The sequence below is a fragment of the Pantherophis guttatus genome, chromosome 13 (genome assembly GCF_059756535.1).
Source record: "Pantherophis guttatus breed Tessera chromosome 13, ASM5975653v1, whole genome shotgun sequence".
NCBI lineage: Eukaryota > Metazoa > Chordata > Lepidosauria > Squamata > Colubridae > Pantherophis > Pantherophis guttatus.
The window spans coordinates 18,819,780-18,847,403 of record NC_142075.1 but is presented as its reverse complement, the minus strand read 5'-3'; the positions used below and the strand labels follow the sequence as shown (position 1 = coordinate 18,847,403).

General features: G+C 41.3%; 1 long non-coding RNA gene across 3 annotated transcripts; it reads right to left on the bottom strand.

The window, feature by feature from the left end:
- Positions 1–243: 243 nt before the first annotated feature.
- LOC117674531 (uncharacterized) lies at positions 244–26,946 on the bottom strand. 3 transcript variants are annotated; one of them, XR_015729792.1, is made up of 4 exons: positions 26,878–26,946; positions 16,518–16,684; positions 13,158–13,248; positions 244–524 (listed from the first exon to the last, which is right to left on the bottom strand). It is a non-coding gene; the product is annotated as an uncharacterized LOC117674531 (long non-coding RNA). The 3 variants fall into 3 exon arrangements; XR_015729791.1 differs by lacking the exon at positions 244–524 and adding an exon at positions 11,931–12,029; XR_015729790.1 differs by lacking the exon at positions 244–524 and having other exon boundaries at positions 13,067–13,248.
- Positions 26,947–27,624: the final 678 nt, after the last annotated feature.

The window sequence follows — 27,624 nt, the reverse complement described above, 5'->3', positions numbered from 1 at the left end:
CTTTATGCTAATGTTATAGCTCCTTGGTTAGTTTAAAACCATTATCTCTCTTAATGAATAATTCATCCCCCATTGAAAACTTAACTATATCATTTTTGCAGTGTGTAAATGAAATGTTGAATTGCAATTTGACTTTAAAGGACTTCCTGTTGGGGAGAATCCACATAAAACACCCCAAAACCACTGCATTGGCATTCTTACCTCTTAGTAAAATGTAATTACTTGATAGGAGGTCGATTAAGAGGGTGTTTCTGCTTTTAATTCTGTTTCTTACACTGAAAGGAGGAGGATTGTCCTGTTATCGTTTGTCTTTTTCTTTCCTTTTTAAAATGCTTTCTGCTCCCCTTCATTCCTTTTTTTTTCCCCTGAGTCAATATATTATTACAATTAAAAGCTTTTCACTGCTGCATGAGTTACCACCTCATTGCTGCATGAAGACACTTCCTCTGTTATTTTTAATCCACTTCAGTTTCACTTCCTCGGTATTTATTCCAAAGCTCTTTCTATTTCATTTCTGCATCCATCTGTAATTTAAAGGAGAAACTATTGTGGTATTAATGCTTAACCTAGAACTCATAATTTAACCTACTGACTCTAAAATACAGTGACAGCCATCCAGCTGAATAAATATGATGTTAGAGCATCTATAAATATGCACTACATTATTCACCAAGGGCCTCTGAAGGAGGATGAATGATGTAATGACACTGTGAAGTCATGTCACAAAATCTATGCTTTTTTTTTTTTTACATGTGACATGATATTGTGCACACATATGGAAGAGGGGGAGCCTTTCCATGTTTTTCACAAAACATCTTTCACCGTTTTGACAAAACGTCCAGATTCTAGGATTCTTCTTCTTTTTGTTGTGCCATATCCGGTCATTGGACATTGGTGATCATGTTGGCAATCCTATTTTTGTCAACAGCCACATAAAAAGTGCTGCTGAGTTTTGTCCAAACCAGTCCCTTAGGTTTTGAAGCCATGATGTTCTTCTTCTGCCTGGGCCTTCGTTTGCCTTCCATCTTTCCTTGGAGGATTAAGTGAAGGATGCCGTATTTTTCTGGGTGTCGCATCACATGTCCAAACTATTTTAACTTTCACTTTTTGATGGCTTTGATGATTTCCCCTTGCTTTCCCAGGTGGCTTATCACCTCCTCAATTCTGATTTTGTTAACCCAACGTATATGTAACAGCCGCCTGCAAATCCACATTTCAAATGCTTCTAGTCTCTTCAAGTGGTTTTGTCAGAGACCAACTCTCCACTCCGTAGAGCAGGATAGAAAAGATGTAACATCGGACAAGCCTGATTTTCAGTCTTAGGCTTATGTCATGACTGCAGAAGACCTTTTTTCATTTTGAAGAATGCTGTTCGAGCTTTCTCTATCCTTGCCTTTACTTCACTTCATGTAAATTAAAACCGAGGTATGTGATCCTTTCAACTTTTTCTAATGGTATTCCTTCCGAATTTATCAGTGGTAAATTAATGGGTTGTTTGCTGACGACCATGATCTTGGTTTTTGAGGTGGTAAGCTTCAAGCCGTATTTTTCAGATATTTCTGAGACTCTGTTGATGAGGAGCTGAAGGTCTTCATGTTTACTGACAAACAGAACTGTATCATTAGCATATCTTAAATTGTTGATCTGAACACCATTTACTTTGAGGCCAGCATCAATGTTTTCCAGTTCTTCGTTGAAAATTGACTCAGAGTAGATATTAAATAACAGCGGAGACAGAATACAGCCCTGTCTGACCCCTCTTCGTATTTCTGCATCATCTGAATATTTGTGGCCTAGTCTCACATTTGCTATGTCAGCATTCTGATGCTGCCATAAAAAGGAGGAGACGAGGCTTGACTTTTCACCTACTTATTTTCTCTGTAGATAATATCCCCTAGGGGATGGGATGGGAGGGGGACATTCCTGTGGGTTGAGGTCAGAAGCTGGGGAGACTGACTTGGAAGATGGCCAATGAGAAGATGAGAATTGGGGAATGGAAAGGGAAGGGTTTGGGGGTCAGAGGGTTAGTATCGGCTAAGACGAAGTCGGGGCCAGATCTGTCGTACTCAATAAATGGAATATTTCAGCAAAGATTAATTGCTTGGGAGCGCAATTTATTTAAGATGACATCAAAACCTGACATGCTACCTGATGCCAATATAGATTCTTTATGATTCGGATGTCTTTGTCATCTAGTCCCACTTGTTTCAGGATTTGTAATAGTTTGCTGTGTCTTATTTTATCAAATGCTTTTTCAAAATCGATGAAGCACATGCAAACACTGTAATTGACATCTCTACAGCACTGTACAAGAACTTGAATGCTGAATAGGGCATCTCGTGTACCAAGATTGTTTCTGAAACCAAATTGTGTGTTACTTAGACACGCCTCAATTTTGTTGTATATTCTTCTGTGAATTATTCTCAGGAATATTTTCAGGGCATGACTCATTAAGCTTATTGTTCTGTATTCAGTACACTTCTTTGCATTTATTTTTGGGGGGATAGTCACAAAGATTGACTTTAGCCAATCATTTGGTATCTTTCCTGTTTCATATATTCGATTGAAGAGCTGCAGTAAAAATGTCTTCCTGTTGTCTTCCAGCAATTTTAAAATTTCTACTGGGATATCATCAGGTCCTGTGGCTTTTCTTATTTTTGCTATTTTTATTGTGAGTTCAACCTCCCCCATAGTGATGTTTGGTCCAGTTGTTTTACTGTTATTGTCAGCGTCCCAGCACTGACATAGAAAAGGGAGGAGAAGCCTGAACTTTTGCCTGCTAAATCCCTTTGAAGATTCAGTCTCCTCGGAGATGGGAGAGGGGGGAGACATTCCTGTGATCTGACAAATAAGGAATCAGGAAAGTGACTTGGAAGATAGCCAATGAGAAGCAGAGAATTGGGGATCGGAAAGGGAGGGAATGGGGGGCAAAGGTCAGTACCGACCGCGAAAAGAGTCAGGATCAGATTGCTGTGCTCGAATAAAGAGAAAATTTCCTTAAAGATCGGCAGTTTGGAAGTTCATTTATTTTGAGATAGCATCGAAACCTGACAGATATACTGTTATGCCCCCCCCCATTAGCCACGCCCACCGAACCAGTAGCAAAATTTTTTGAAACCCATCACTGGTCTCCAACCATCCCAAACTCTTACATAGGCCAGAAATTTCCCAGTTTTTTTTTCTGACTTAATGACATTTATTTATTTCATTTTCTGCCATCGCAATACGATCTTCCAGAAAAAAAAAAGAACAGCTCTATGTTTGTCTCTAACCAGCCAGGCTTCTGCAGGCATCGGAGCTGATAGTTAACTTCATACTGGGAATGAGGGGGAGGAAAATCTTTTCCTTAATTTTCTTCCTTTCTCTCTTTTTAATTCAAGGTCCCTGAGTGAAATCAAAGATACTTCCTTCAGAATCTTTTTTTTTTATCCCCCACTTGAATAGCAGATAATCCTCATCATATTCCACTCTCCCCTGTAATGAAATTAGCACTGTCATTAAGAGATCTAATCGGCATTATTCTCCCTTTCACCAGGTAATATTCACAATGAACCTCGCACAATTTGCTATAGAGTTTTGCGATAATGAAAACCACTTTTGCCTGAATAGAGGCAGAGAGGGGAGAGGAGCTCTTGAAAATTGCAGCACTTTTTTTTCCCCCTGAAACAATTTCAAAATATTTTATGCTTTAAAAAGAAGAAAAACCTTCAAACTGAACTGCTCATTGTAAATATTAATCTGATGCATAATAGCACTGTCAAGAGCGTCTCCATTCTTTGCTTGTCTTCTAATCTCGAGATTCCTTTCAAGCTGATTATTTCCCCGAACTTTTTGCTAGAGCCATATTGGATTTTTAAGGAGACACTTCAGACTCTGAACCAGTTCTGTCATATGGCTATTCAAATTCTCAAGTGTCCCTGATTGTGGTTCCCCATAGGAGGGAATTAACAAACTGAGAGAGTTGTCTGATTCTCAAGCAAGAAAGGCTGGAGGACATGGAACTGGAGAAGGTATCCATGTGTTACATGTAGCTTCTCTTACATCCTTGGGTCAATGAAGAGTAGGGATGCCAAACCATAGTCAGAATATTCGGTTTTGCTTACCTTCTCCAAGACTTGGAGGAAAGACCACTCTACAAATAATTTTGCTAATATTCTAAAATATCAGTCCGCCAAAACACGGGTGTCAAACTCAAGGCTTGGGGGCCAGATCCAGCTTGTGGGTTGCTTAGATTTGGCCCGTGGGGCCGCCCTGGAAACAGCAAAGTACCAGTCTTCCCAAGCTCCATTTTTGCTGGCAGAGGATTGCAGGAGGCTGTTGCAGCTGAAAATGGAGCTCAGAAGCCCGTTTTTCTGGCAGAGCACTTGGGCCACCACAGGTCCCCCTGACACGAGTGATGTTGAGCTGTCCATGGTCCCCCTGGCCACACACAGCCTGCCCCCCTGTGGTCAAACACAACCCTGATGTGGGCCTCAATGAAATCGAGTTTGACACCCCTGCTCCAAAACCTTAGGGAGAGTACTCTTTTAGGTGTTAAATTTTAGGAGTATAGCGTTGGAAGGGGCCTTTAAGACAGGAATGAAATGCTACCGGTTCGGGAAAATTGGTAGTAATAAAAGTAAAAAATGCTACTGGTTCAGACAAACCAGTAATTAAAAAAATGCTATTGGTTCAGAGGAACCAGTATTTCCAACAATCAGCTGTGCCGCGTGATTTATATTTGCTAGAAAGCAGGAAATCCTGCTTTGTAGTGAATCCAAATTGTGCAGCACAGCTGTTTTCCCCCCTTCGGTGTTCTACTTACCTTAGAAAAGGCTTCTTAAGCCTTCTTTTTCAGTGCTGCATGGCAACGTCTGCGCGTGTGAAGCGAACCGGTAGCAAACCTCGACGGATTTCACCACTGCTTTAAGACTATCTCTTCCCAGATTTTTTCCTTCATGACTGAATACCACCTCTCAGAAAATCTTATCCACCTTCAAGGATTGGTTGTGAGTCTCTTCCTTCATCACTGTTGTAACTTCAAATGGTTGCCGAATGAATGGTCATAACTCAAGGACTATCTGTATTATAAAAAACAATATCACCGAAGGATCTTGTGGCCAGTCAAGTGGGACTAGAACATCAGCAGTTGGTGGGGCAGCAGCAGTCAAACGTTTATTGATGCCACCAAGAGAAGTTTCAAGAAAGTACAGTACATGCCATCCCAAAGGCAAAAGCAGAACTGAATTGTCAGGGGAAATTGTAGCAAAATGAGGTGTATTGAAGAAGGCGATTGCTTTTAACCAAATGGTGCAATATGGCAATATTTTATTTTATTTATTTATTTAGTTTGTCAAATATGTACAAGATAACAGGTATTAGTATAAACATGGACATGAATGAAGGAAATGAATACAAAAAAATGGGGACAGTAAGGCAGGGATGGTAGGCACACTGGTGCACTTATGCATGCCCCCTTTACGGACCTCTTAGGAATGAGGTGAGGTCCATGGTAGACAGTTTAAGGTTGAAACTGTGGGGGTTTGAGGATGTAACAACTAGAGTCAGGTAGAGCATTCCAGGCATTGACCACTCAGTTGCTGCAATCGAGTTTGGAGCAGTTTACCTTGAGTTTGTATCTATTGTTTGCCTGTGTATTATTGAGGTTGAAGCTGAAGTTGTCATTGACAGGTAGGATGTTGTAGCAGACAATTTTGTGTACTAAGCTTAGGTCAGATCATAGGCGGCGTAGTTCCAGGTTGTCCAAGCCCAAAATTTCGAGCCTGGTGGCATAAGGGATTCCATTGTGAGCAGACAAGTAGAATACTCTTCTCGTGAAATACCTCTGGACCTGCTCAATTGTATTAATGTCCGATATACAGTGTGGATTCAAATGAGGCAAGTTGTATTCGAGAATTGGTCTGGCAAAGGTTTTGTATGCCCTAGTTGACAGTACAATGTTACCGGAGAGGAAGCTTTGCAAAATTAGGTTAGCAACTCTTAATGCCTTTTTGGCAATACTGTTACAGTGAGCTCTGGGGCTTAGATATTTGCATCCTGCAAATATTCATATTTGCAGGATGCAATATGGAAACACATTCTGGAGAGAGCGAATTTCCCTGAGGATGGGCTCCAACATTAGTCTGAACACTTGGAAGACTAAACCTCTGGTCCTGGTGACTGACTCAGATTGGATTAACATTATCTTGGGACACAGCTATTTGCTTCCATTCATAAGATGAATATCTCTTGTTAATTTCAGTTGCTAAGGATGGTGCAGAAATTCAGATTCCAGCCTGCCAGGTTGCCCTACACCTAAGCTGGAGAGCCGAGGAAGGCCATTCAATCGCCTGGCTGACCATATGGTATGAGGCATTTCACAGTGTCCTTGAGATAGCTAGAGGCAAAGATGGTTGGAAAAAAAATATGTCCATATGCTCCTGGTGAGGAGGCCAATATGGCTGTGGATGATTTGACTGCAGCATGGAAGACGCCATGATCTGCAGCTGCGACAAACGATGGTTGTACGCAATATGGGAGAAATTGGAGAAGGGCTGTCCAGCTTTCCTCCTGGGTAGCCTGCAGCTGTTTTAAGTCACACCGAATAACCACTCGTAGCTTTCTCAGTGAAACATTAAAGCATCAGGGGCACCCAATTTACAGCACCATCTATCTGATCAGTGGTGAGCAAAACAGGGTTAGAAAATTAATAATGAAAGAAGATTAACAAATTAGATAGAGGGACACGATGGCTCAGTGGCTAAGACGCTGAGCTCGTCTATTGAAAGGTCGGCAGTTCAGCGGTTCGAATCCCTAGTGCCGCGTAATGGGGTGAGCTCCTGTTACTTGTCCCAGCTTCTGCCAACCTAGCAGTTCGAAAGCAGGTAAAAAATGCAAGTAGAAAAATAGGGACCACCTTTGGTGGGAAGGTAACAGCGTTCCGTGCACCTTTGGCGTTGAGTCATGCCAGCCACATGACCACGGAGACGTCTTCGGACAGCGCTGACTCTTCGGCTTTGAAACGGAGATGAGCACTGCCCCCTAGAGTCGGAAACGACTAGCACATATGTGCGAGAGGAACCTTTACCTTTACCTTTAACAAATTAGAAATAAATACCAGTACAAAGATATAAATAAGAATATAATATTATTGGACTGTACGCAACTGTAAATCAAAATACATAGAGTGATAAATGTATAGACTGCAATGGTATTACCATGGAAATAATGGATATAATTATGATGTACAATATTATGTATGTAAAAAGAGGCTATGCTATATGATTAAGAGAAAAAGGGCTGCGTTTAAGGTGTAAAACGTCATGTATATTTAAAAAGGATCTGATACAACCAGTATACTGCTGTTGCAAAATTGAAACTGTGATGTAGAATAAAGGAAAATGTACAATAAAAACATTAAAAAAAAAAAGTCAGGATTAAATAAAGTCAGAGAGATGCAGCAGTAGCACCGAAGAAAGGCATTTAATACCTGGAGAGTCTTTTGAGCTGCCTTTTTTATTTTGTTTTTGTTTTCTAACGTGATCCAAGGATTTTGAAGGCCAGCTGAAATTTCATACAGCATGTTCATTTATCCGTAAGGTGTGAGCATACAATGGTTCAGCCTGCTCTATTGCTTTAAAATCCCCATTAGATCAGGGTGAGCAATGTATTAGTAGCCGAGCAGGGCCCTTAATATTTGGGATGAAGGGGGAAAAAAATGAGTTGGACATTCATATAAAGTGACCCAGACGATGTGTTGATGTAGGTCTATTGGGAAGAAATCAACTGCAGAGGAAAACTAAAGCTACTTTTAGTGAGACGGACTATAATAACAGAACTGTCTGATTGTTCTACACCTCCTCCATTCTGATACTCCAGTGAATTAGGCTGAGCCACTTCCAAAGGTTACTGTGTTGCCCTGGACTTTTAAATGCTTTTTCCCCTTTTGTCTAGACCAGAGGTCCGCAACCTTAAACACTCAAAGAGCCATTTGGACCCGTTTCCCACAGAAAAAAAAACACCGGGAGCCACAAAACCCTTTTGACATCTAAAAGGAAGATAACACCGCATAGATCACTTTTTAACCTTTATGCTATGCTTAAAAAAAAAACTATATAGATATATAGATAGAGTAATTAATGAGATTATGGAATGTGCAGAAATGGACAGACTTACAAAAGAATTACAAGATAAAGAGGAACATGATTATTATCTAGTATGGGAAAAGTGGTATACCTGGTTGAAAAATAGAAAAAGGAAAAAAGGATAGGGAGTAATTGGAGTTACAGAAACAGGAACATAAGTCACTAACATAAATTAACAATGAATCATAAAGATAGATATATGAGTAAGATCAAACAGGGAAGCAGAACACAAATAAGAACATACATTACTGTTGTTTATTTGACAATATATATTTGACAAAATGTATATTTGAAATCTTTGTTTACATGTTTTGTTCTGTATGTTTTGCTGTCACTCTGTTTTGTTTGTACTTTTAAACAAATAAAAATTTATTTAATTAAAAAAAAAAACCTATACTGTGCTTCATTTATGAAATGAATGACCTGCTACCAGTGGTGAAATCCAATTTTTTTTACTACCGGTTCTGTGGCTGTGGCTTAGTGAGTGTGGTGTGGCTTGATGGACGTGGTGTGGTTTGGTGGGCGTGGCAAGGAAAGGATACTGCAAAATCCCCATTCCCTCCCCACTCCTGGGCAAAGGATATTGCAAAATCTCCATTCCCACCCCACTCTGGGGCCAGCCAGAGGTGGTATTTGCTGGTTCTCCCAACTACTCAAAATTTCCGCTATCGGTTCTCCAGAACCTGTCAGAACCTGCTGGATTTCACCCCTGCCTGCTACAGAGAAAACACATTTTTATTTCTGCATGCAACAAAAACATTTTGAACTCTGAAAAAAAAAAAAAAGATGGGTCGAAAAGCTCAATAAATCACGTGCCGGCGGGTGTCGCACATTGGCGGTTGTGACACATATTTTGAGCGACAGGGAGCCGCAGCAGAGGGATGAAAGAGCCACATGCGGCTCCAGAGCCCCAGGTTGCAGACCCCTGGCCTAGTCAATGGAGTTTGCATATCTCCATCAAGGTCATGTTGATTACTCAACCTGCAGAGTGGTCAGTTTAGGATTTCCCCCCCACCCCACGAGTTTTGAAGGCAGTTTGGTTCACGTTATAACTTTTGCAGCACGTGAATTTCTTTTCTCAAGATGGTAGGGCCCTTTTTGGCAAGAGTGGTGACAGGACGATCTTCGAACCAGATCTGCATGCAATCTCGGAATCCCCCCGAAGGTCACCTTTGAGTCTGACCATTATAGTTGCGAAATCAACCTCTCCTTTTTTGGAATCAAAAATAGTTCTAGGTCTTTGGACAGACAGGATGATGATGATGATGATGATGATGATGATGATGATGATGACGACATTATCCGTTCAGCCGAGTTTGACTCTTGGCAATTCGATGGGCCACGTTCCTTCACATCTTGCACTCTTCCTTTGAATTTTTCGAATGCTCGCTTCCCATTTAGAAAACCCCTCCTTGGCTCAGACCAATAGGCCATCTAGCCTGGTCTTTTGTCCCGCTCTGTGGCCAATTGGATACATTTGAAATGTTCACAAACGCTCACAGCAAAGCTGGGCTGAGAAGCAATAATCCTCTTTTTGCTGTCACTTCCCATCAACAAGTACTGAAGGCCTGCTGCTTGTGATTCGGGAGGTAGCCACCGAGCTATATTTCAAACATTAACAAAAGACTGTTGTTTTTCCATCATAGCAGCAGGCCAGCAGCTAGTCTAATAGGAGCAAGGCAGGATAGACACAAACTCCGTCTTCTGAACTCTTGCAATGGCTTGCCCATCCGTCCTTCTAGCAACTGCTTGCTAACCTTTTAGACATTATTTACTTAGGTAAGCAATTTCTCTCCTTGCTCACCCAACATGGTGTATAAGGCAGTGACCACTCATTTTAAAAAAAATAATGAGAAGGAGAATAATAAACAGAAGGGAAACAGGTCAGCGATTCCAGTGGAACAATCCAATGTTGTAGAAATGACACCAATAGGCATCCTAGGATTGGACTGACATACATGCGTGCTCATGGCCAGCAAAACTTCATAGATCTGGCCAACATATGCAGCGGTATAGTCCAAATTTTGTTTTATCTAACTTTGCCAGTGTAGCAGGGGTGGGTTCTACTTACCTTTACTACCGGTTCGCAATTTATTTATCCACTCTGAATAAATAAATGTGAAATGTAGCTGAAAAGAAATCAAACGCACTTTTAGGTAGCATCCACAAAAAGCATAATGTCCAAATCTCTCTCTCTCTCTCTCTCTCTCTCTCACACACACACACACACACACACAAGCAATGGCTTCTCTCTTTTCTGCCTTCATCAAACCTCGCTCCAACTGTGAAGTGGGAGGACTAGCTTTAAGAAGGATTCAGAGACATTGAAAGAGGGAGCTACGATGATCAGAAGGAGTAGAAATTAAGACCTATGAGATTGAAGGAGTTGGGCATGTTTAGCTTTTGAGAAGGCAACTGAAGGACAGTATGACAGCATTCTCCACACACCTGAATGGCTATTACATATAAGCAGATTGAGGCCGGTTCTCGCTCATTCCAAAGTTCAGATAATTTAATAATGGATTTAAATTACAGCAAGCCCAGTGCCAGCCGAATGAAAGGCAAACTTCAAAGAGGAAAATCAGCTTCGCTGGATGTGTTCAAGAAGTGATTTAAAAACCATCTGTTGGGGACACTTTAATGTGGATTACTGTCCACAAACAGGAAGCCCCATCTTCTACCCACAGGGTTTCATCTAGAAGTGGAGAAAATATAGGTCTTTCCCCCATGGACATATTTCCAGTCCAATTCAGTAAGATGGTCTTGTGAACTACAGAGGTTAATTCTTTTTTTTTTTTAATAAATATTTTTATCATACATTTTTCTTTATAATACATCACATTTCCAGTTTTGCAATGACAGCGTACTGGCTGTATCCAGTCCTTTTTAAGTATACATAGTTTTGTGCACCCTGATTATACCCAATATTCTCTTAATCATACATTTGTTGTCTCTTTTAAATGCATGTTGTACATCATAGTTGTAAGCATTATTTTCATAATTGTACCATAACATTCTATATATTTATCTCTCTTCTTTCCCCTCTCTCCCTCCTTCCCCTCCCATTTCCTCTTCTCTCCTCTTCTCCACTTCCCTCTCCTTCCCTCTCTCCTACTCCTCTCCTCTCATCCATTTACCTCTATTCTTTCCACTCTCTACTTCCCTCTTCTTCCATCTCCTTCCTTCTAATAATAACAATAATAACTTTATTGTCATTGTACGTGTATACACAGTATACCCATACAACGAAATTCACTTAACACCCAAAGACCAGGTCCAACACACATAACAATCCCCAAACACACTCCCACCCACCACAAATTCCCCACCCCAAACCACCCAAACATCCGCACAACAGACCAAGTAATGCTGTCCAACAGCTCACTGATGGTGGCCCTTGAGTTCATTGTTGAGTGCAATTATAGCTCCTCTTCCCTCAGCTTTTCTCCCCACTTCTCCTCTCCTCCACCCCACCCCATTCCACTTCCCTCTCTCCCTTCATCTTTTCACTTCCCTTCCCTTCCATCTTTTTCTTTTCCTTATTATATGTAAATTTCCATTTCCCTACAAGGTACAATGTATTTTCCAGGTACCGTCTCTTTAAAGACATTCTATACACAGTGTTGAGAAGGTCTAGGTCTTCCTCCATGGACATATTTCCAGTCCAATTCAGTAAAATGGTCTTGTGAATTACAGGTGTTAATTCAAGTCTTTTAGGCACCTGCATTACGACAGCAGCTTTCTCAGCTCTGACTATAGGATGTACAAATCTCCATCTTTCTTGAAAAGGATGCAGCACAAGGGGAAAAACAGAGGGGGCGTCCCAGCTTTATTTAATCTCACTTGTTCCACAAATGTTTGAGCCATTGTAATATTGTTCGTTCCCAAGACGCAGAACGTGAACACCTAAGGTTGAACAGAATGATGCACTTGTCTCAGCATGAATTCAAAAGTGGATATGAAGCATAAATCCCCCTTCTCTCTGCGTAATGTAGTAGCCATGAATCTCAATGTCACGCCAAGTCGATCATAATCTAACACTTCATGCCTCAGCCAACAACTTGATTTGTCAAGAGAACAGCCCGGAGAATTGCCAATAGCATCAATTCCCATTGGGGAAGGAAAGGATAATTAAGCCCTCGGTGAGCTAATTTCACACACACACACCACACACATATATATAATTATATATTTTTCTTGAGAAGAATCACATTTGCTTTCATCTTTTAAATAAATGGCAACGAAGAAAGATTGTGTATGCATAAGACGGCAAACGGGATTTGCTTTCCATAATATATATGAATTTTCACCTTCGCACCACCTGACACAGAGCAGCGAAGAGCATTGTGGGAATTTGGTGCAAACTCTTATGCAGTATTACATCTTAATTAGAGAGGCTGGAACTGAAGATACCTTGCTGCATGCATGGTTATTAAATGAATAAAGAGAAAGTTTCCTCAAAAGCCCTCAGGTGTAAGATAGATATCTTGTCAGGGTTCTTCTTACTTGTTTCTTGAGATCTGAGACATATTTTCTCCTTGCCTTTTTCAGTTGGATGTTCTCCTTAGGTAAAGGGTTCCTTCCAACGTCCAGCCTTATTTTATCCCCACTTAAATGTAAAGATTTAAGACAGTTCCCACTCTAGATGGCAATTACATAGCCATAACAATTATGGTGTTGTGGCCTGCCAGCGGCCAGCGGAACTGGCAGCAGAGACAGACAGTGGGGAGGTTGGGGAGGAAGGAATATGGGCCAGTCCTCAGGGCTGCGGAAAGCTCAGACGAGAGCTCTGCAGCTAGACAGCAGTGAGGCAGAGGAGCAGCTGTGTACATGCACAGAGCTGCCAGAAGACAAGAACAACTAAGAAAGCAGGGTCAACTTGGGAGTAAAGCCACACCTTGGAGGCCCCTCCCATAGGAAACAAAAGAGGAGTGAACAGGGAGTGGGCTTTTGCAGGAAACAATTCATTCGTTCCGTGACTCTGAGAGACTCTGTGCCAAGTTTTGCCTTGTACTGTGTTTGGAAACTAGTTACCTGGCAGCCTTCCAAGCGAGATAAGGTCTGTGTTGATAAATATTCCTTTAGGGATCTTTCCTAAAAATCTACAGGAATCTACAGCAGACCTCTGGAGAAAAGGGTGGAAGAATAAATGGTAAATGTTCTTTCCTTTTGCTTTGTACCCTTGAGAATATTATTAACATTTTCTTTTCCAAAAACAACAAAAAAGAAACTAAAGCAATTTCCATTAAATTATAAAATTGGGGGACGTGAGAGGAAGGAGAACAGGCAGAGTTAATTCCAAATTCCAAATTATGTCATGGAATCATTTTATTCTTTTTTTTAGGAACTCTGAAAAATAGAAATGGTAAATTCCTATTTTTTTTTTTAAGCAGCAAAGGTCTTTTCATCTCATCTAAGTAGTTTCAGAAAAATGCTGACATTCATTTCCGCCCAGACCTCCCTTTCTTTATTTTTACCTGATTTCTTCCGCCATACCTATTTTTGAATTTTCTGCCTTTAAACCAAGAATAGCTCCTATTTTAAATGCCGCATATACTTATTTTACTGAAATACAGCAAAGCCTCAGAAAAGTCTCAGACACATATCCATTTGGTGCAAACACTTTTCCATTTCAGGCATTTGCATGCAATTTGTTTTTCAAAATATTGCGTATTTGTATACCTACACACACACACACAAGAACACACACACTTCCTGGGTTTCTATTAGCAGTGAGAATCTTCCCTCTTGCAGGGAAATGCAATTTAAAATCGAGCTATTATGAACCCCTGCTTCTAAAGCAAAATCTCTTTCAGTAGAAATTTATTTTGACATCTGTTTAAATCCTGTCCTATGTTGCTTGCAGTCGGATGCATTTTAAAATTCAAACTGTCAAAAAATGCCTTTCGGTATTTATATTGCCAATGAGGCAAAGGCGTACATTTTGGATGATTCGAGAATTATGATTAAGGTATCGAAGGAAAATAGGAAAATCTGAATGCAATCCACTTGGAAAGTTTCCTGGGCAAATATATCTTGGGAGAAAATTCTGCATATATATTTACATAGCAGGGATGGGAAGAATATATAACAGAATCTACTATAATAATCTTTCCCCAAACGTTACGTCTTCTCAATGTGTGGACTTCAGTTCTGAGATGTCCTAGCAATAGTCAGGCTGCCTATATTTATGTATGTATATACATAGCTATGATGGCGAACCTATGCCACGCGTGTCAGGGCATTGATTAATCCCATGTTTGACTCTGGGAAAAATCACCCTGATTTAATTAGAGGATGGATCGAGGCTTCCTCCAAGTTGCAATATTCTGAAAAGAAAACCCGAAGAAAAGTTCTCTAATAAAACTCATTTATTTGTTATAAAGAAAATAAAACACCTCACTAACTAAGAAAAGTAATTGCTACATTTTGAAATAGTTCTTGCCGGCTATTTCTCAGCCGGACCTTTCTGGCAAGAGAACAAAGGAAAAGAGTGTGTGAAGGAATGTGGGTGGAGGCGGAAACACGTAGCTTACTGATACGAAGTTGGCAAGCTACGGAAAGTCTGACAGTCCAGAAATAATTAGCTCAGCTGGTAAATAAAATAACGCAGTGACACGCAGAGCGCTCTCTCTGGGCACGTGCGCCATCGCCTGCTGCTCTTCTGGCTTCCAGGGTGCACAGGCTGTTTTCTGGGGCATTTTCAGGGGTTTTTTGGGCTAGTTTTCAGGCCAAAAACAGTCTGAAAACAGCCTGAAAAATGGCCTGAAAATGGCCCTGAAAACAGCCAAAACAGCCAAAAAACAGACATGCGCCCTCCCCCCAGCCAGCTGGCTTTGGTTTTCCGGTGCTCTGGAGCACATGAAGATCAGCTGGCCAGCGGGCATGCGCATGTCAGAAACCCAAGGACTAGTAGGCCGGCATGCGCATGTGCTCCAGCCAACTTGTCTTTGGGTTTCCAGCGCTCTGGTGCGTGCAGTTTGGGCACTCGGTGCCGAAAAGGTTCGCCATCACTGGTATTTAGCATGTATATGTGTGTATATGTGTATATGTATGTTATGTCTGTGTTTGGGTCAGTGGTGGGTTGCTCCCGGTTCGCACCGGTTCTTGAGAGCCGGTAGCGGTGACGATATGACGTCACCGAACCGGTTCTCTGTCTTTGGGAGCTGGGCCCTCCCGCCCGCCCCGGTGTTATGCCGACCTTATATTTCTTCTTTTTTCGCCCAGCTGAGAGGTGCGGCAGAGCGGATTGCCGCACCTCAGCTGGGCAGATTCGCAACGCGCTTGCGCAAAGCGCAAATTTGGCGTGCAGGTCAGCAAAGTGAGCATGCACACGGCGATCACACGCAAAGCGCGTGACCAAAGAGGCAATTGTGCGCAAAGCGCACGCACAAAGAGAACTGTAGTAAAGCCAGTTAGAACCCATCCCTGGTTTGGGTAGATATATACGTTCTCTTGATAGCAGGCAACACAATTTAATTTTTAATGTGGACCAATGTGCTCACAAAAAAATGATAATAAAAGTTGTCTTGTCTTGTCTTATCCTGTCCTGTCCTATCCATTATCTTATCCTATCCATTATCCTATCCTTTTCTTATGAAATTCTGAAAATTGAAATACACTTTTGTGAAAGGCACTCAGGTTGGAAAAGGCTACAGTGGCAGAAACTCTCTCTGATTTTCACTTCATTTGCCAGGGTTTTAGATGCCTTACCAGTCACAAAGACAGTAGATTTCTGGAAAAGCATATGTAGAAGAAAACTCTGATATTCTCTCTCTCTCTCTCTCTCTCTCTCTCTCTCTTTCTCTCTCTCTCTGTGTATGGGGATTCTCAGTCATTCAACTAATGGTTGTCCCAAAGGTGCTTTTTCAAAAGGCAACTGGACTTTCTTTCTTTTCCTTGAAGACATTTCATTTCTCATCCAAGAAGCTTCTTCATTTCTGAGTTCTGAGTTCTGAAGAAGCTTCTTTCTTTCTTTTATTTTATTTTATTAGTCATATTTCTATGCCGCCCACTCTCCGAGAACTCTGGGCGGCTTACACCAAAGACAGTATACTAAATATCATATTGCCTCCAACAATCTGGGTCCTCAATTTACCCACCTCAGAAGGGTGGAAGGCTGAGTCAACCTTGAGCCGGTGAGATTTGATCCGCTGATCTGCTGAACTAGCAGTCAGCTGAAGTAGCTGCTGTACTGCACTCTAACCACTGCACCACCTCGGCTCTTGGATGAGAAGCGAAACTTCCTCAACGAAAAACAAAGAAAATCCAGTTGCTTTTTGAAAAAGCACCTTTGGGACATGCATGTGTGCGCACACATGTACATATCGCGAAGTTCTTCAATGCCCTCAATAGATATTGTCCATTTTTGTTACATAATTGATTTGCCCTTACCTTCTGAATTTTCAACTTCTTGATCCAACCAGCAAGCCGTGGTGTTTTCTGGAAATCTCCCATCTAAGCACTAACCAGAGTCATCTATGCTTGTTTTTTCAAGATCATCCACAAATACCTTGGTGCTGCCATCTTCTGTAACCAGCTGCATAACCACTTTCTTTTTGCTAATCAAAAAGAGAAGAAATCAGCAGAACTAAATAGGAAAACACAGGAGAAGAGAAGAAGAAGAATGAACATTATTACACTTTTGTCTATTTCAGAAAAAACCTTGCATCCTACCAAACTTTGCACAGGAAAAATCAAACTTGGATTTGATTATCTATCTATCTATCTCTGCATTCCCTTCACACACAAGAGTTCAATATTTCCTCTGGGTTATACATAAAAATCTTATGGCTTGGTATTTCATCTCACACATTGTCTCACACATTTTTTCTGGGTTATACATAAAATCCTACGGCTTGGTTTTTCATCTTCTGTCAAATATTCCACAAGTTATTCAAGTCAATAAACCAATTGTTCATAAAGGAACCGATATAATTCACCAGTACCACTCTCAAATTCTTGCTCTTAATCTCTTTTGTGCAACAAAAGCAACGGAAATCCGATTTGCTTAATGTCTTGATAGTTTTGGATATTGGCATGAAATTTTGAAGCAATTTTGACAGGTGACAATCTTATTATTGTATGCTATTTTTTACAATGATCATTTAAGTATGGTAAACAAATGTATTTACAATGCACTATCCTTGGGACTGAAATTTCAACTAACAATTGGCCGTCACTATTCTTCGATGCACCAACATCAATGCTGTCTGACAATTCAATATTTGCTTTGTTTCTTTAATGAAAAAGAAGATGCAAAGATTTCTGAATGATGCCATATTTCTGCTGACAATTGACTTGAAGAAAAGTCCCTTGATGTTCCTCAGCTAAGTCACTCTTTGTCAAAACAGACTCATATACTATATGGCTGGGGAATTCTGGGAGATGAAGTCCACATGCCTTAAAGTTTCCAAGACTGAGAAACATTGCTCCATTCGCTATTCTCTGTTCTGTTCTGTTCTGTTCTGATCTGTTGTTCTACTCTACTGGAAGTTTTTAAGAAGATATTGGATTTGTCTGAAATGGTGTAGGGTTTCCTGCCTAGGCAGGGGGTTGGACTAGAAGATATCCAAGGTCCCTTCCAATGCTGTTATTCTGTTATTCCATATGCTCTACTCTACTCTACTCTACTTTACTCTCTACTCTACTCTACTCTACTCTACTCTACTCTACTCTACTCTACTCTACTCTACTCTACTCTATTCTACTGGTCTGGTCTGGTCTGGTCTGGTCTGGTCTGGTCTAGTCTAGTCTAGTCTAGTCTAGTCTAGTCTAGTCTAGTCTAGTCTAGTCCAGTCCAGTCCAGTCCATTCCATTCCATTCCATTCCATTCCATATTTTCTATTCTATTCTATTCTATTCTATTCTATTCTATTCTATTCTATTCTATTCTATTCTATTCTATTCTATTCTATTCTACTCTACTCTACTCTACTCTACTCTATTTTATTCTATTCTACTCTACTCTACTCTACTCTACTCTACTCTATTCCATTCCATTCCATTCCATTCCATTCCACTCCACTCCACTCCACTCCACTCCACTCCACTCCATTCCATTCCACTCCATATTTTCTATTCTATTCTATTCTATTCTATTCTATTCTATTCTATTCTATTCTATTCTATTCTATTCTAGTCTAGTCTAGTCTAGTCTAGTCTAGTCTAGTCTATTCTAGTCTAGTCTAGTCTAGTCTATCCTAGTCTAGTCTAGTCTAGTCCAGTCATAATCAAACCTTGTCAATCTGTTTAGTGTTTGCAAGGCTGTAGGAGGCCTTGCAGTTATTTTTAGCATGCTTTCTGTGAAAAAAAAAACTGTGGCCATGTTAATAAAGACCCAGTGCTGGCTAGAATGCTCAAAGAGAAAATAAAGGGAAGAGGCTTGTCGAATAAACATAAACGTGCCCTATTAATATGAATGTTAGATCGCTGCCCTTTCATCAGCAACTGTACTTTGGCTGGAGGAAGCTTCCTCAGCAGAAAAAGAGGTATATGATCCCTCCCATCCTCCCCAAAGAAGACGTCAGCGTTTTGTCACTTAAGCCCCAGACAGCATGTGATTCTGTAATACAATGAAACAACAGATAATAAGCCCTCATAGTGGCACAGTATCAACTCCCCTAACATCCATTTCTAGTGTTACATGCTTTGACCCCAGGAGAAGGAAACATTTTTAGGTCAAGTTGAGTTCTCAGAACAGCAACCAAGGCAGAAAAGCTGAGGAAACTGATTATATACAAAGAACAAGCGTCAATACTTAATTAGAGTAGGATCACACTTTGCCTGTTGCCTGGCATGCTGAAAGCTATTCTCTAAAATAGGAACAATAACCAGGTCAAAAAGATCTGCTTTCAGTTAATGCAACCATTTCCAATGTCGTTAATCATTTCCTTCCTTCCTTCCTTCCTTCCTTCCTTCCTTCCTTCCTTCCTTCCTTCCTTCCTTCCTTCCTTCCTTCCTTCCTCCCTCCCTCCCACCCTCCCTTCCTCCCTCCCTCCCTTCCTTCCTCCCTCCCTTCTCCTTCCCTCCCTCTCTTTTTTGCATATGTTTTGCTTATAGCAAGACCAGGGGTCGGCAACCCGTGCTCTGGAGCCGCATGTGGCTCTTTCATCCCTCTGCTGCAGCTCCCTGTCACTGGTCAGCTCCACAATTGATAGGGCTTTCAGTTAGGACAGGTAGAGGAAAAAGGATGCCACACTAGGAGGAGACTCTATGGTGGGAGAACCGGACTTCCGGTTGGCTCCAGAATTGAACTTTGTAGCTCGTTGTGTGTTTAAGGTTGCTGACCCCTGAGCAAGACAGTTTGGTGATTTTGCGGCATAAAGACATTGATGCATGCTGAAATTGTCATATTAATGTCTCCTTGAAAAAAAAATTATGCCTTCTTCAAGTCCAGTTTGAGCCCTGCTGGCTTCAGAGACAGGTCCATTTAGTTTTACTTGGCATCAATATACAAGAGGATTCCTATAATCCTGATCTGGGATGTTTTTCTCAATTTGTGGGGTCCTTGGTGATCTCTGAGCTTGGCTGTTTTCTTGCAGGCATATCATTACCCAACTAGGTAACATCATCAGTGCTAGAAGGGAGTTGGGTTTGCTCTTTATATATTAGTGGCTTGCCACTACTATAGAAAACAACCAAGCTCAGAAAGCACCAAGGACCCCACAATTCAACCCTGAGTTACTATTATTCCCTTCTATTGGTTTTCACAAGTTCTCAGTTCAAGCTGCAGTCCAGAGATTTCCTGGTAGTCTTTATCCAAGTCTGATCTTGGTTAGGCTTAGACCAGGGGTGTCAAACTCAGGGCCCGTTGACCGGATCTGGCCCATGGGGTGCTTAGAACTGGCCTGCAGGGCCACCCTGGAAATAGTGAAGGACCAGCCCACAGTGCCTCTGCAAGCAAAAACGGAGCTTGGAAGGGTCGTGTGCTGCCCTTCCGAGCTCCATTTTCTCTGATAGAGGGTTGCAGGAGGCTGTCGCAGCTGAAAACAGAGCTCTGGAGCCTGTTTTTGCTGGCAGAATGCTCGGGCCACTACAGGTGCCCCCGACACAAGTGACGTCGAGCTAGCCACACCCAACCTGGGCATGTCCCCTGGTCCCTCCAAGGTCAAACACAACCCTGATGCAGCCCTCAATGAAATCGAGTTTGACACCCCTGGCTTAAACTAAGAGTAGGTAAAGTCAGCTAGGTAAAGGTTCCCCCGCACATGTGTGATAGTCATTTCCAGCTCTAGGGGGCAGTGCTCATCTCCGTTTCTAAGCTGAAGAGCCAGCGCTGTCCGAAGACGTCTCCATGGTCATGTGGCCGGCATGACTAAATGCCAAAAGCGCACCGAGTGCTGTTACCTTCCCACTAAAGTGGTCCCTATTTTTCTACTTGCATTTTTTTTACATGCTTTCGAACTTCTAGGTTGGCAGAAGCTGGGACAAGTAATGGGAGCTCACTCTGTTACATGGCACTAGGGATTCGAACCTCTGAACTGCCGACCTTCTGATCGACAAGCTCAGCATCTTAGCCACTGAGCCACCACGTCCCAGTCAGCTAGGTACTGCCAACTCCTGATATATTTCACCTAAGCCACTCCAAATTCATACATCCCTAGCACATCTCTCCTGTCCCTTCACGTGGCATCCCAACCCATGGCCCATATTTTGTCTTTCAGTGTTTACAGCGGATGAAAAATTCCTTTGCTAGAGAAAAGCTTTTACGTTGGCGACGCATTGTATCCGAAATTGGATTGATCTGAAACATGTTGCCTTTGTTCTGTGGTAAAAAAAAATCAACCCTCCATTGTATTCATCTGACTTCCAAAAGAGCAATCAGATGCAAACAGTTTCTCTCTCATCTCCAAATCCCAGCAGATTCCTTGATTTTTTTTTTCCTCTTGCAAGAGACATGAAAATCACATCATCTCAAAATCAATCGGATCATTTTTACGTGTAAGAAAAGAGCATCTCAAATACCCTTCTGCTCTTGATTGGGTGGTATGACATCATCCAAATATGAATCTAGAATCCTCAAAACAGTGATGTGCCCGGTCAGTTCTGACTTTCAGGAGTGCAAGTATTTCTTCCTTCTTTTTACTCTCTGGAAAACTAGGGAGGGTCCCTTCTCAAACATTTCCCACGCTTTTTCTCTTCCTTCTGTGGACGGAAACATCTTTAAGATGCTGGCTGTTCACTCTGAAGCTCTCCCTCCTGCCTCCTAAGGTCATTCTTTCCAACCATTTCCCCAGCATAGATTGGAATCCAAATTAAAGAGTTGCTTTGAATATTCATTAAAATCAGTGTCCTCGAGCCCCATCGAGATCTAATAAAGGACATTTTTTCACATCAGTACCATCAAGAATTTTGCACTACCCCAGGACAAGAGCTTGAGTGAAAGCAATCCATGGTCTATTTTTTCCCTTACAATGCAATGATTTACTGCTCACTGGGGAACCAGAAACATATTGGTTCATCCTATTTTTCTTTCTTTCTTTCTTTCTTTTTAGACATACAGGTACGGCAGGTTAGGGCTTGTGTATATTGAAAATAAATCGCTGCAGGGCCCTATATTTACACTGGATTTGTTCTGTGGTCCCCTGACAAGAGGGACACAGCATGCCTCTAGCAAAGCAAAATGAACCGAGTGCTAAAGGCACTTCTATCCTGCCTGCCATGGTTGCTCTTTATTCTGCTCGCGCTGGAGGAGTTTTAATTGGGTACTAGGACTTCTGAGAAATCTGTTAGCGACTCGACAAGCCCTACCTGAGATAATTAAACTATTCTTCTGAAGAATCTCATTCTGATTGCACTGGATTGCATGTGTGTGTGTATGTATGTGTGTGTGTGTGTATATATATATGTGTGTGTGTGTGTGTGTGGATAGATAGATAGATAGATAGATAGATAGATAGATAGATAGATAGATAGATAGATATGTGTGTGTGTTTTTTCGGAGGTTTTCACGGGTATTTGTATGTAGGTCTTTGGTTATTCGGGTTGAGAGAATTTTACATGGGAGAAAACCCAAATAACCAAAGACCTACATATATATGTATATATGTGTGTGTGTGTGTGTGTGTGTGTGTGTATCTATATCTATATCTATATCTATATCTATATCTATATCTATATCTATATCTATATCTATATCTATATCTATCTATCTATCTATCTATCTATCTATCTATCTATCTATCTATCTATCTATCTATCTATCTATCTATAGAGAGAGAGAGCTAAAGATTCCCCTTGCACATATGTGCTAGTTGTTCCCGACTCTAGGGGGCGGTGCTCATCTCCGTTTCAAAGCCAAAGAGCCAGCGCTGTCCGCAGACGTCACCGTGGTCATGTGGCCGGCATGACTCAACGCCAAAGGCTCACAGAACGCTGTTCCCTTCCCACCAAAGGTGGACTCTATTTTTTTACTTGCATTTTTTTTTTTTACGTGCTTTCGAACTGCTAGGTTGGCAGAAGCTGGGACAAGGAACGGGAGCTCACCCCATTACGCGGCCCCAGGGATTCGAACTGCTGAACTGCCGACCTTTCGACCTACAAGTTCAGCATCTTAGCCACTGAGCCACCACGTCCTTATTATATATACATACATACATATATACGTGTGTGTGTGTGTGTGTGTGTGCATACACACACACACAGAGGATTCAGTTTGCTACCAATTAGATGGTTAGCTTTGCAACATTCATTTGAACAAGCTGCACTCAAGTAGCATTAGCTTAATCAATGGAATTAGTTCAGAGGCCATTCCAGTCTCCGATTCTTCTACTTTGCTGATGAAATCAGCTGTCCCAGATGGCTGTAAGAAATGTGCATTCCCCATTTCATCAGTGCACTATTCCCTTGCGAGCAGCAGTCATGTAACTCAGCTGTAAACATAATACGAATGTCTGCTCGATCCGTTTGGTTGGGAAAAACATCAATCCAAACCTAAATGTTATGTATACCTCAGAGAAGGCATGGAATTTAACAGAATTATTCTCCTTCGAGTCGTTTCCCCAGCTAACTTTGACATGATGCTAGGGTGTGTCCCCCATCACCGTACACAACTGATAAATGTTATGTTTATGTTTTGCTTTTGGGGGTGTTGTGAAAATATGTCAGCAGCAGACATCAAAAATCTTGAAAGAAATGTTAGACTTTCTATTTGACAGGGAATGCCTTTAACTGAGAGTTGCCTGATAGCAAGATGGGCAGTGAATAAATTTAATAATAAATAATAATTAACTAAGACATTATTTTAAGATGACCGAATAATACTTTTCTTTTTTGTATGTCATATCTTCATGGCATCACCTTTGATTTATCCCCAGGTGATTACAAAGGCAGCTTACCTTATCTTCAACTGGTATTATTATTATTATTATTATTATTATTATTATTATTATTATTATTATTATTATTATTATTATTATTATTATTATTATTATTATTATTGTTAGCATGGTGGTTTTTCTCTTTGCTTGACAGACATCTTGCCAACCAGATGGACCTCTTGGTAACTTAGAATAGAATAGAATAACAGAGTTGGAAGGGACATTGGAGGTCTTCTAGTCCAACCCCCTGCTTAGGCAGGAAACCCTACACCACTTCAGATAAATGGTTATCCAATATCTTGAAACTTCCAGTGTTGGAGCATTCACAACTTCTGGAGGCAAGTTGTTCCACTGATTAATCGTTCTCACTGTCAGGAAATTTCTCCTTAGTTCTAGGTTGCTTCTCTCCTTGATGAGTTTCCATCCATTGCTTCTTGTCCTGCCCTCATGTGCTTTGGAGAATAGTTTGACTCCCTCATCTTTGTGGCAGCCCCTGAGATCTTGGAACAACTGCTATCACCTCTCCCCTAGTCCTTCTTTTCATTAAACTAGACATCCCCAGTTCCAGCAACCGTTCTTCCTATGTTTTAGCCTCCAGTCCCCTAATCATATTTGTTGCTCTTCTCTGCACTCTTTCTAGACTCTCCACATCTTTCTTACATCATGGTGATGTAAAGGGCTTTGCTGGCCATTGGCTTCTGCAACCATGTGCTCTTCTTTGCTTTCTATATTATCATGAAGCTTAAAGCGGGGAACACCTCTTGCTGATCACATGTTGGCTAGGAATGGTAGGAACTGCAGAAAAATCCTAGAGGGGGTGGCAGATTGATAAGAGATGCTTTGAACGGAGACAAATCATTTTGGGATCCATTCCAAAGACTGTCTTCTTCTGATGTAATAGCCAGATATAAAAGTTCTGCAGTTATTGAAATAAACCCTGTGCTGTGATTTAGAGGCCACATTTGAAACCCACCCATTCTCCTCCTTGCTCCTAGATAGCTCAGATAGTCATTCAAGGAAGACAATATGACATAAAGTCAAGGCTATCATGCTGGTGATCCATCAATTGATTTAAAGCAAGTCCTTCAGGTTGCTGTGTGGTAGATATTCCATTTTATAGTAGCTTCTAATGGAAAGTTTCAACCTGTCCTTGGAATATGAAAAGCTTCATATTGCCTTTTTTTTTTTTTTTAAATAGGGGCTATGACAGAAGCATTCATCCTGTGCCAACTCCCTGCAAGAGGACCATGGAAATACAGCAACATTTTTGAAAAGTGTCCTCGGCTCTCCTATCTATTCAATCCCGCAGGATGAGAAATGAATGCAGAGGAACAGAAGAAGTTTCAAGAGTGACTTATTCCCATGTAAATGGAGAATAGACTCTGCTAAGATTTGAAGTCACACAAATCAAGGCCAGACTCTGCCCATCGACAGGAGTCAAGAAAAAAAATTCCATTGGTTAGAAATTCCTGAAACTGTGATGTCATCGTACATGCCTGGCACCACCGATATTGCCTTGGGATTCCATACTGTTCAAGGCATATACAAAAACAGAAGAAGATCAAAGAACGCGAGCAACACCCAGAAGAAGATGGAGAGACAACAAGATTCTGTTATTTATAGCCGTTCTCGACCAAAGTAGTTTCAACCTTCCTGTGGAGTTGATTTTCAAGTCTTGTCTACCGGGTGTGGAGCTGACACAACAGTTGTAAAGAAGGAAATGTAGAGATTCATTCAAGATTCTACCTTTGCTGTTCCCCCCAGTAATTGCGTAGAAGGAAGACTGCGAGCTTCTGAATTAACCGTCATGAAGGTAGTCGCACTTGATCGAGAAATCCGTATGCATTTTTATCATCCCATATTTGTATTCATCATTTTCCTTTTAATATTAATGCCTTCCGACTGTTTATTGAATATCACTTGATAAGGGGTGCAAGGTTTTTCCTCCCCTCCTTTCCCTCCTTCAAGATTAAAGCAAATCTATTAATAACATTCATTGATTAACATGTTAAGTATTAAAGCTAAGTTTCATCAGCATCAAACAAAAGTGTCAACATCAAAAGCACGATTTATACTCTTCAAAATGTTTTGTGCTGTGACACACACCCTAAGGAACAATGTCTGGTTAATTACTAAAGAATAATCTCCATCTGGTTAGCTTTGTCTCCTCCAGTTTCTGCTCATACGTTTCCAGATAACCTTTGAAATAGTCTTCTTAAACATCCTGGGGCTTCCAAAGTTATTAATTGTAATTGTGTTGTGCGATTAAGAGAACGTTATTTAGTGGAATGTGGGAAGCAATGCTATCTCTTGATTACTGTGAACAACTTCTAATGGTAGATAGCACCAGCTATTAACTGTATCAGCTAATAATACTTTATTATTCCGATTCCAAATTTGATACTTATTAGAAAGAGAGGGGGAGAGGGAGCCAGATAAACCATCTAAATATTCATTCTGTTTAGTCAATTGGTACATATTTAAATATAACAACCAGAACAATGGATGACCTTAACATGCATTTGCCATAATTTTAGCATCCTGAGGACAAGAATTCAGAACTCTACAAGGGACTCATTGGTGTAGTAGTCATTTTTCAGACCAAAGCTAGGCTTATACCATGTTTCCCTGAAAATAAGATCCTGTCATTCATATATACATATACATATACATATACACATACACATACACATACACATACACATACACATACACATACACATATACATATACATATACATATACATATACATATACATATACATATACATATACAGTGGTCTCCAGTGAAAAAGTACTTTTACATACTTCCCACCCCCCTCCAAAAAACATTTAAACTGACTTTTTAATTCCACTTCTGACTACATTTTCAGGCTCAGAAGAATATTCCCAGGATGAATTAGATCAGGGCATACTCAGAGCCTACTCAACGCATTGTTTAAGCAACACTAACTATGTGTTTTGATGCAAATTGTTGTTCTTCTTAGGTGGTAATTTGGACTTTGGCATTGCTACGCTCTATCATCATTGAAAGAATGTAATCACTGCTCATTAGCTTCACTTTTTAAATGTCATGCATAGATTTAGAAGTAGCAAGAGGAAGCAAAACAAAACATGTTGTGGTCCAAACACAATCAAATCAATTTGGAGCCTACATCTGACACTAACAGCAGGAAGCAAGAGCAAGTAATTTCGGAGGATTAGGAAACATAGGGACTACTTCTGCATCACCAAAGGACAGTGGTTTGCAAAGGTTGACATTGGCAACCCCAAAACAATTACTATCCTTTCAATAAAAAAGGCTCCCCATATCAGCATTCAGGGAAGGTCTACAAACAGGTGAGGGACCCAATAGAGTGGAATTCTGCCCTTGAGAAATTGTGGTGGGTGTTTTTCTTTAATTTCTCATGGAGAAAGTCTAAAAAAGTACTGACCTAAGTTCTTGCCCCCAACAATCTGGCAGAGAAATCCAAGGAGCCTTTGGTGTCCAGCTCCAGGGGCCTCTGCAAGAAGAGAAGATTACAAAAGTCTTGAGAGCCATCCCAATGAAAGCTACGTTCTGTTTTACAAGTGTTGGACAATGCACATGAAAAGGGGATGTGACTATGAGCATGTGATCCCAGCCACTAACTTGTCTTTTTTGATGCCCACTGACCAGGGGTGAAATCTGACCGGTTTGGACCGGTTCAGGGGAACTGGTAGGGACAATTGGCATCAGTTCGCCAAACCGGTAGTAATCATCGGTTCGGAAATGCACCATTCCACGGCTCCGGCCTTGCCCTGGAGCTGCCACCCACTCACCGCCCACTCGTCGCCCGCTGCCCACTCTCCCTTCACCACGTTACACGTCCTTACCTTCCTCCCGCAGCTGGCTGCCAGGGAAGGTGGGAAGGTGGGCTGCTGGGCTCCCCACCAGCCTGCATCTCGCCCTCCCTTATTGCGAGATGCCTGCAGCCGCAGCCTCTTTTTTTTCACCCTGCCAGCGCATGGAACAAGGCAGTGATGGCTGCAGTGCATTCAAGAAGGGGAGCGGCTCCAGTAACTTTTGCTTCAAGAAGCCTGCATCTTTCAGTGCAAGAAGCGCCTCCAGGCGCACCAAAAAAAAGAGGCTGCGGCTGCAGGCATCTCACGACAAAGGAAAATAGGGCAGAATAGAAATTTTAAAAAAAATCTTACCGGAT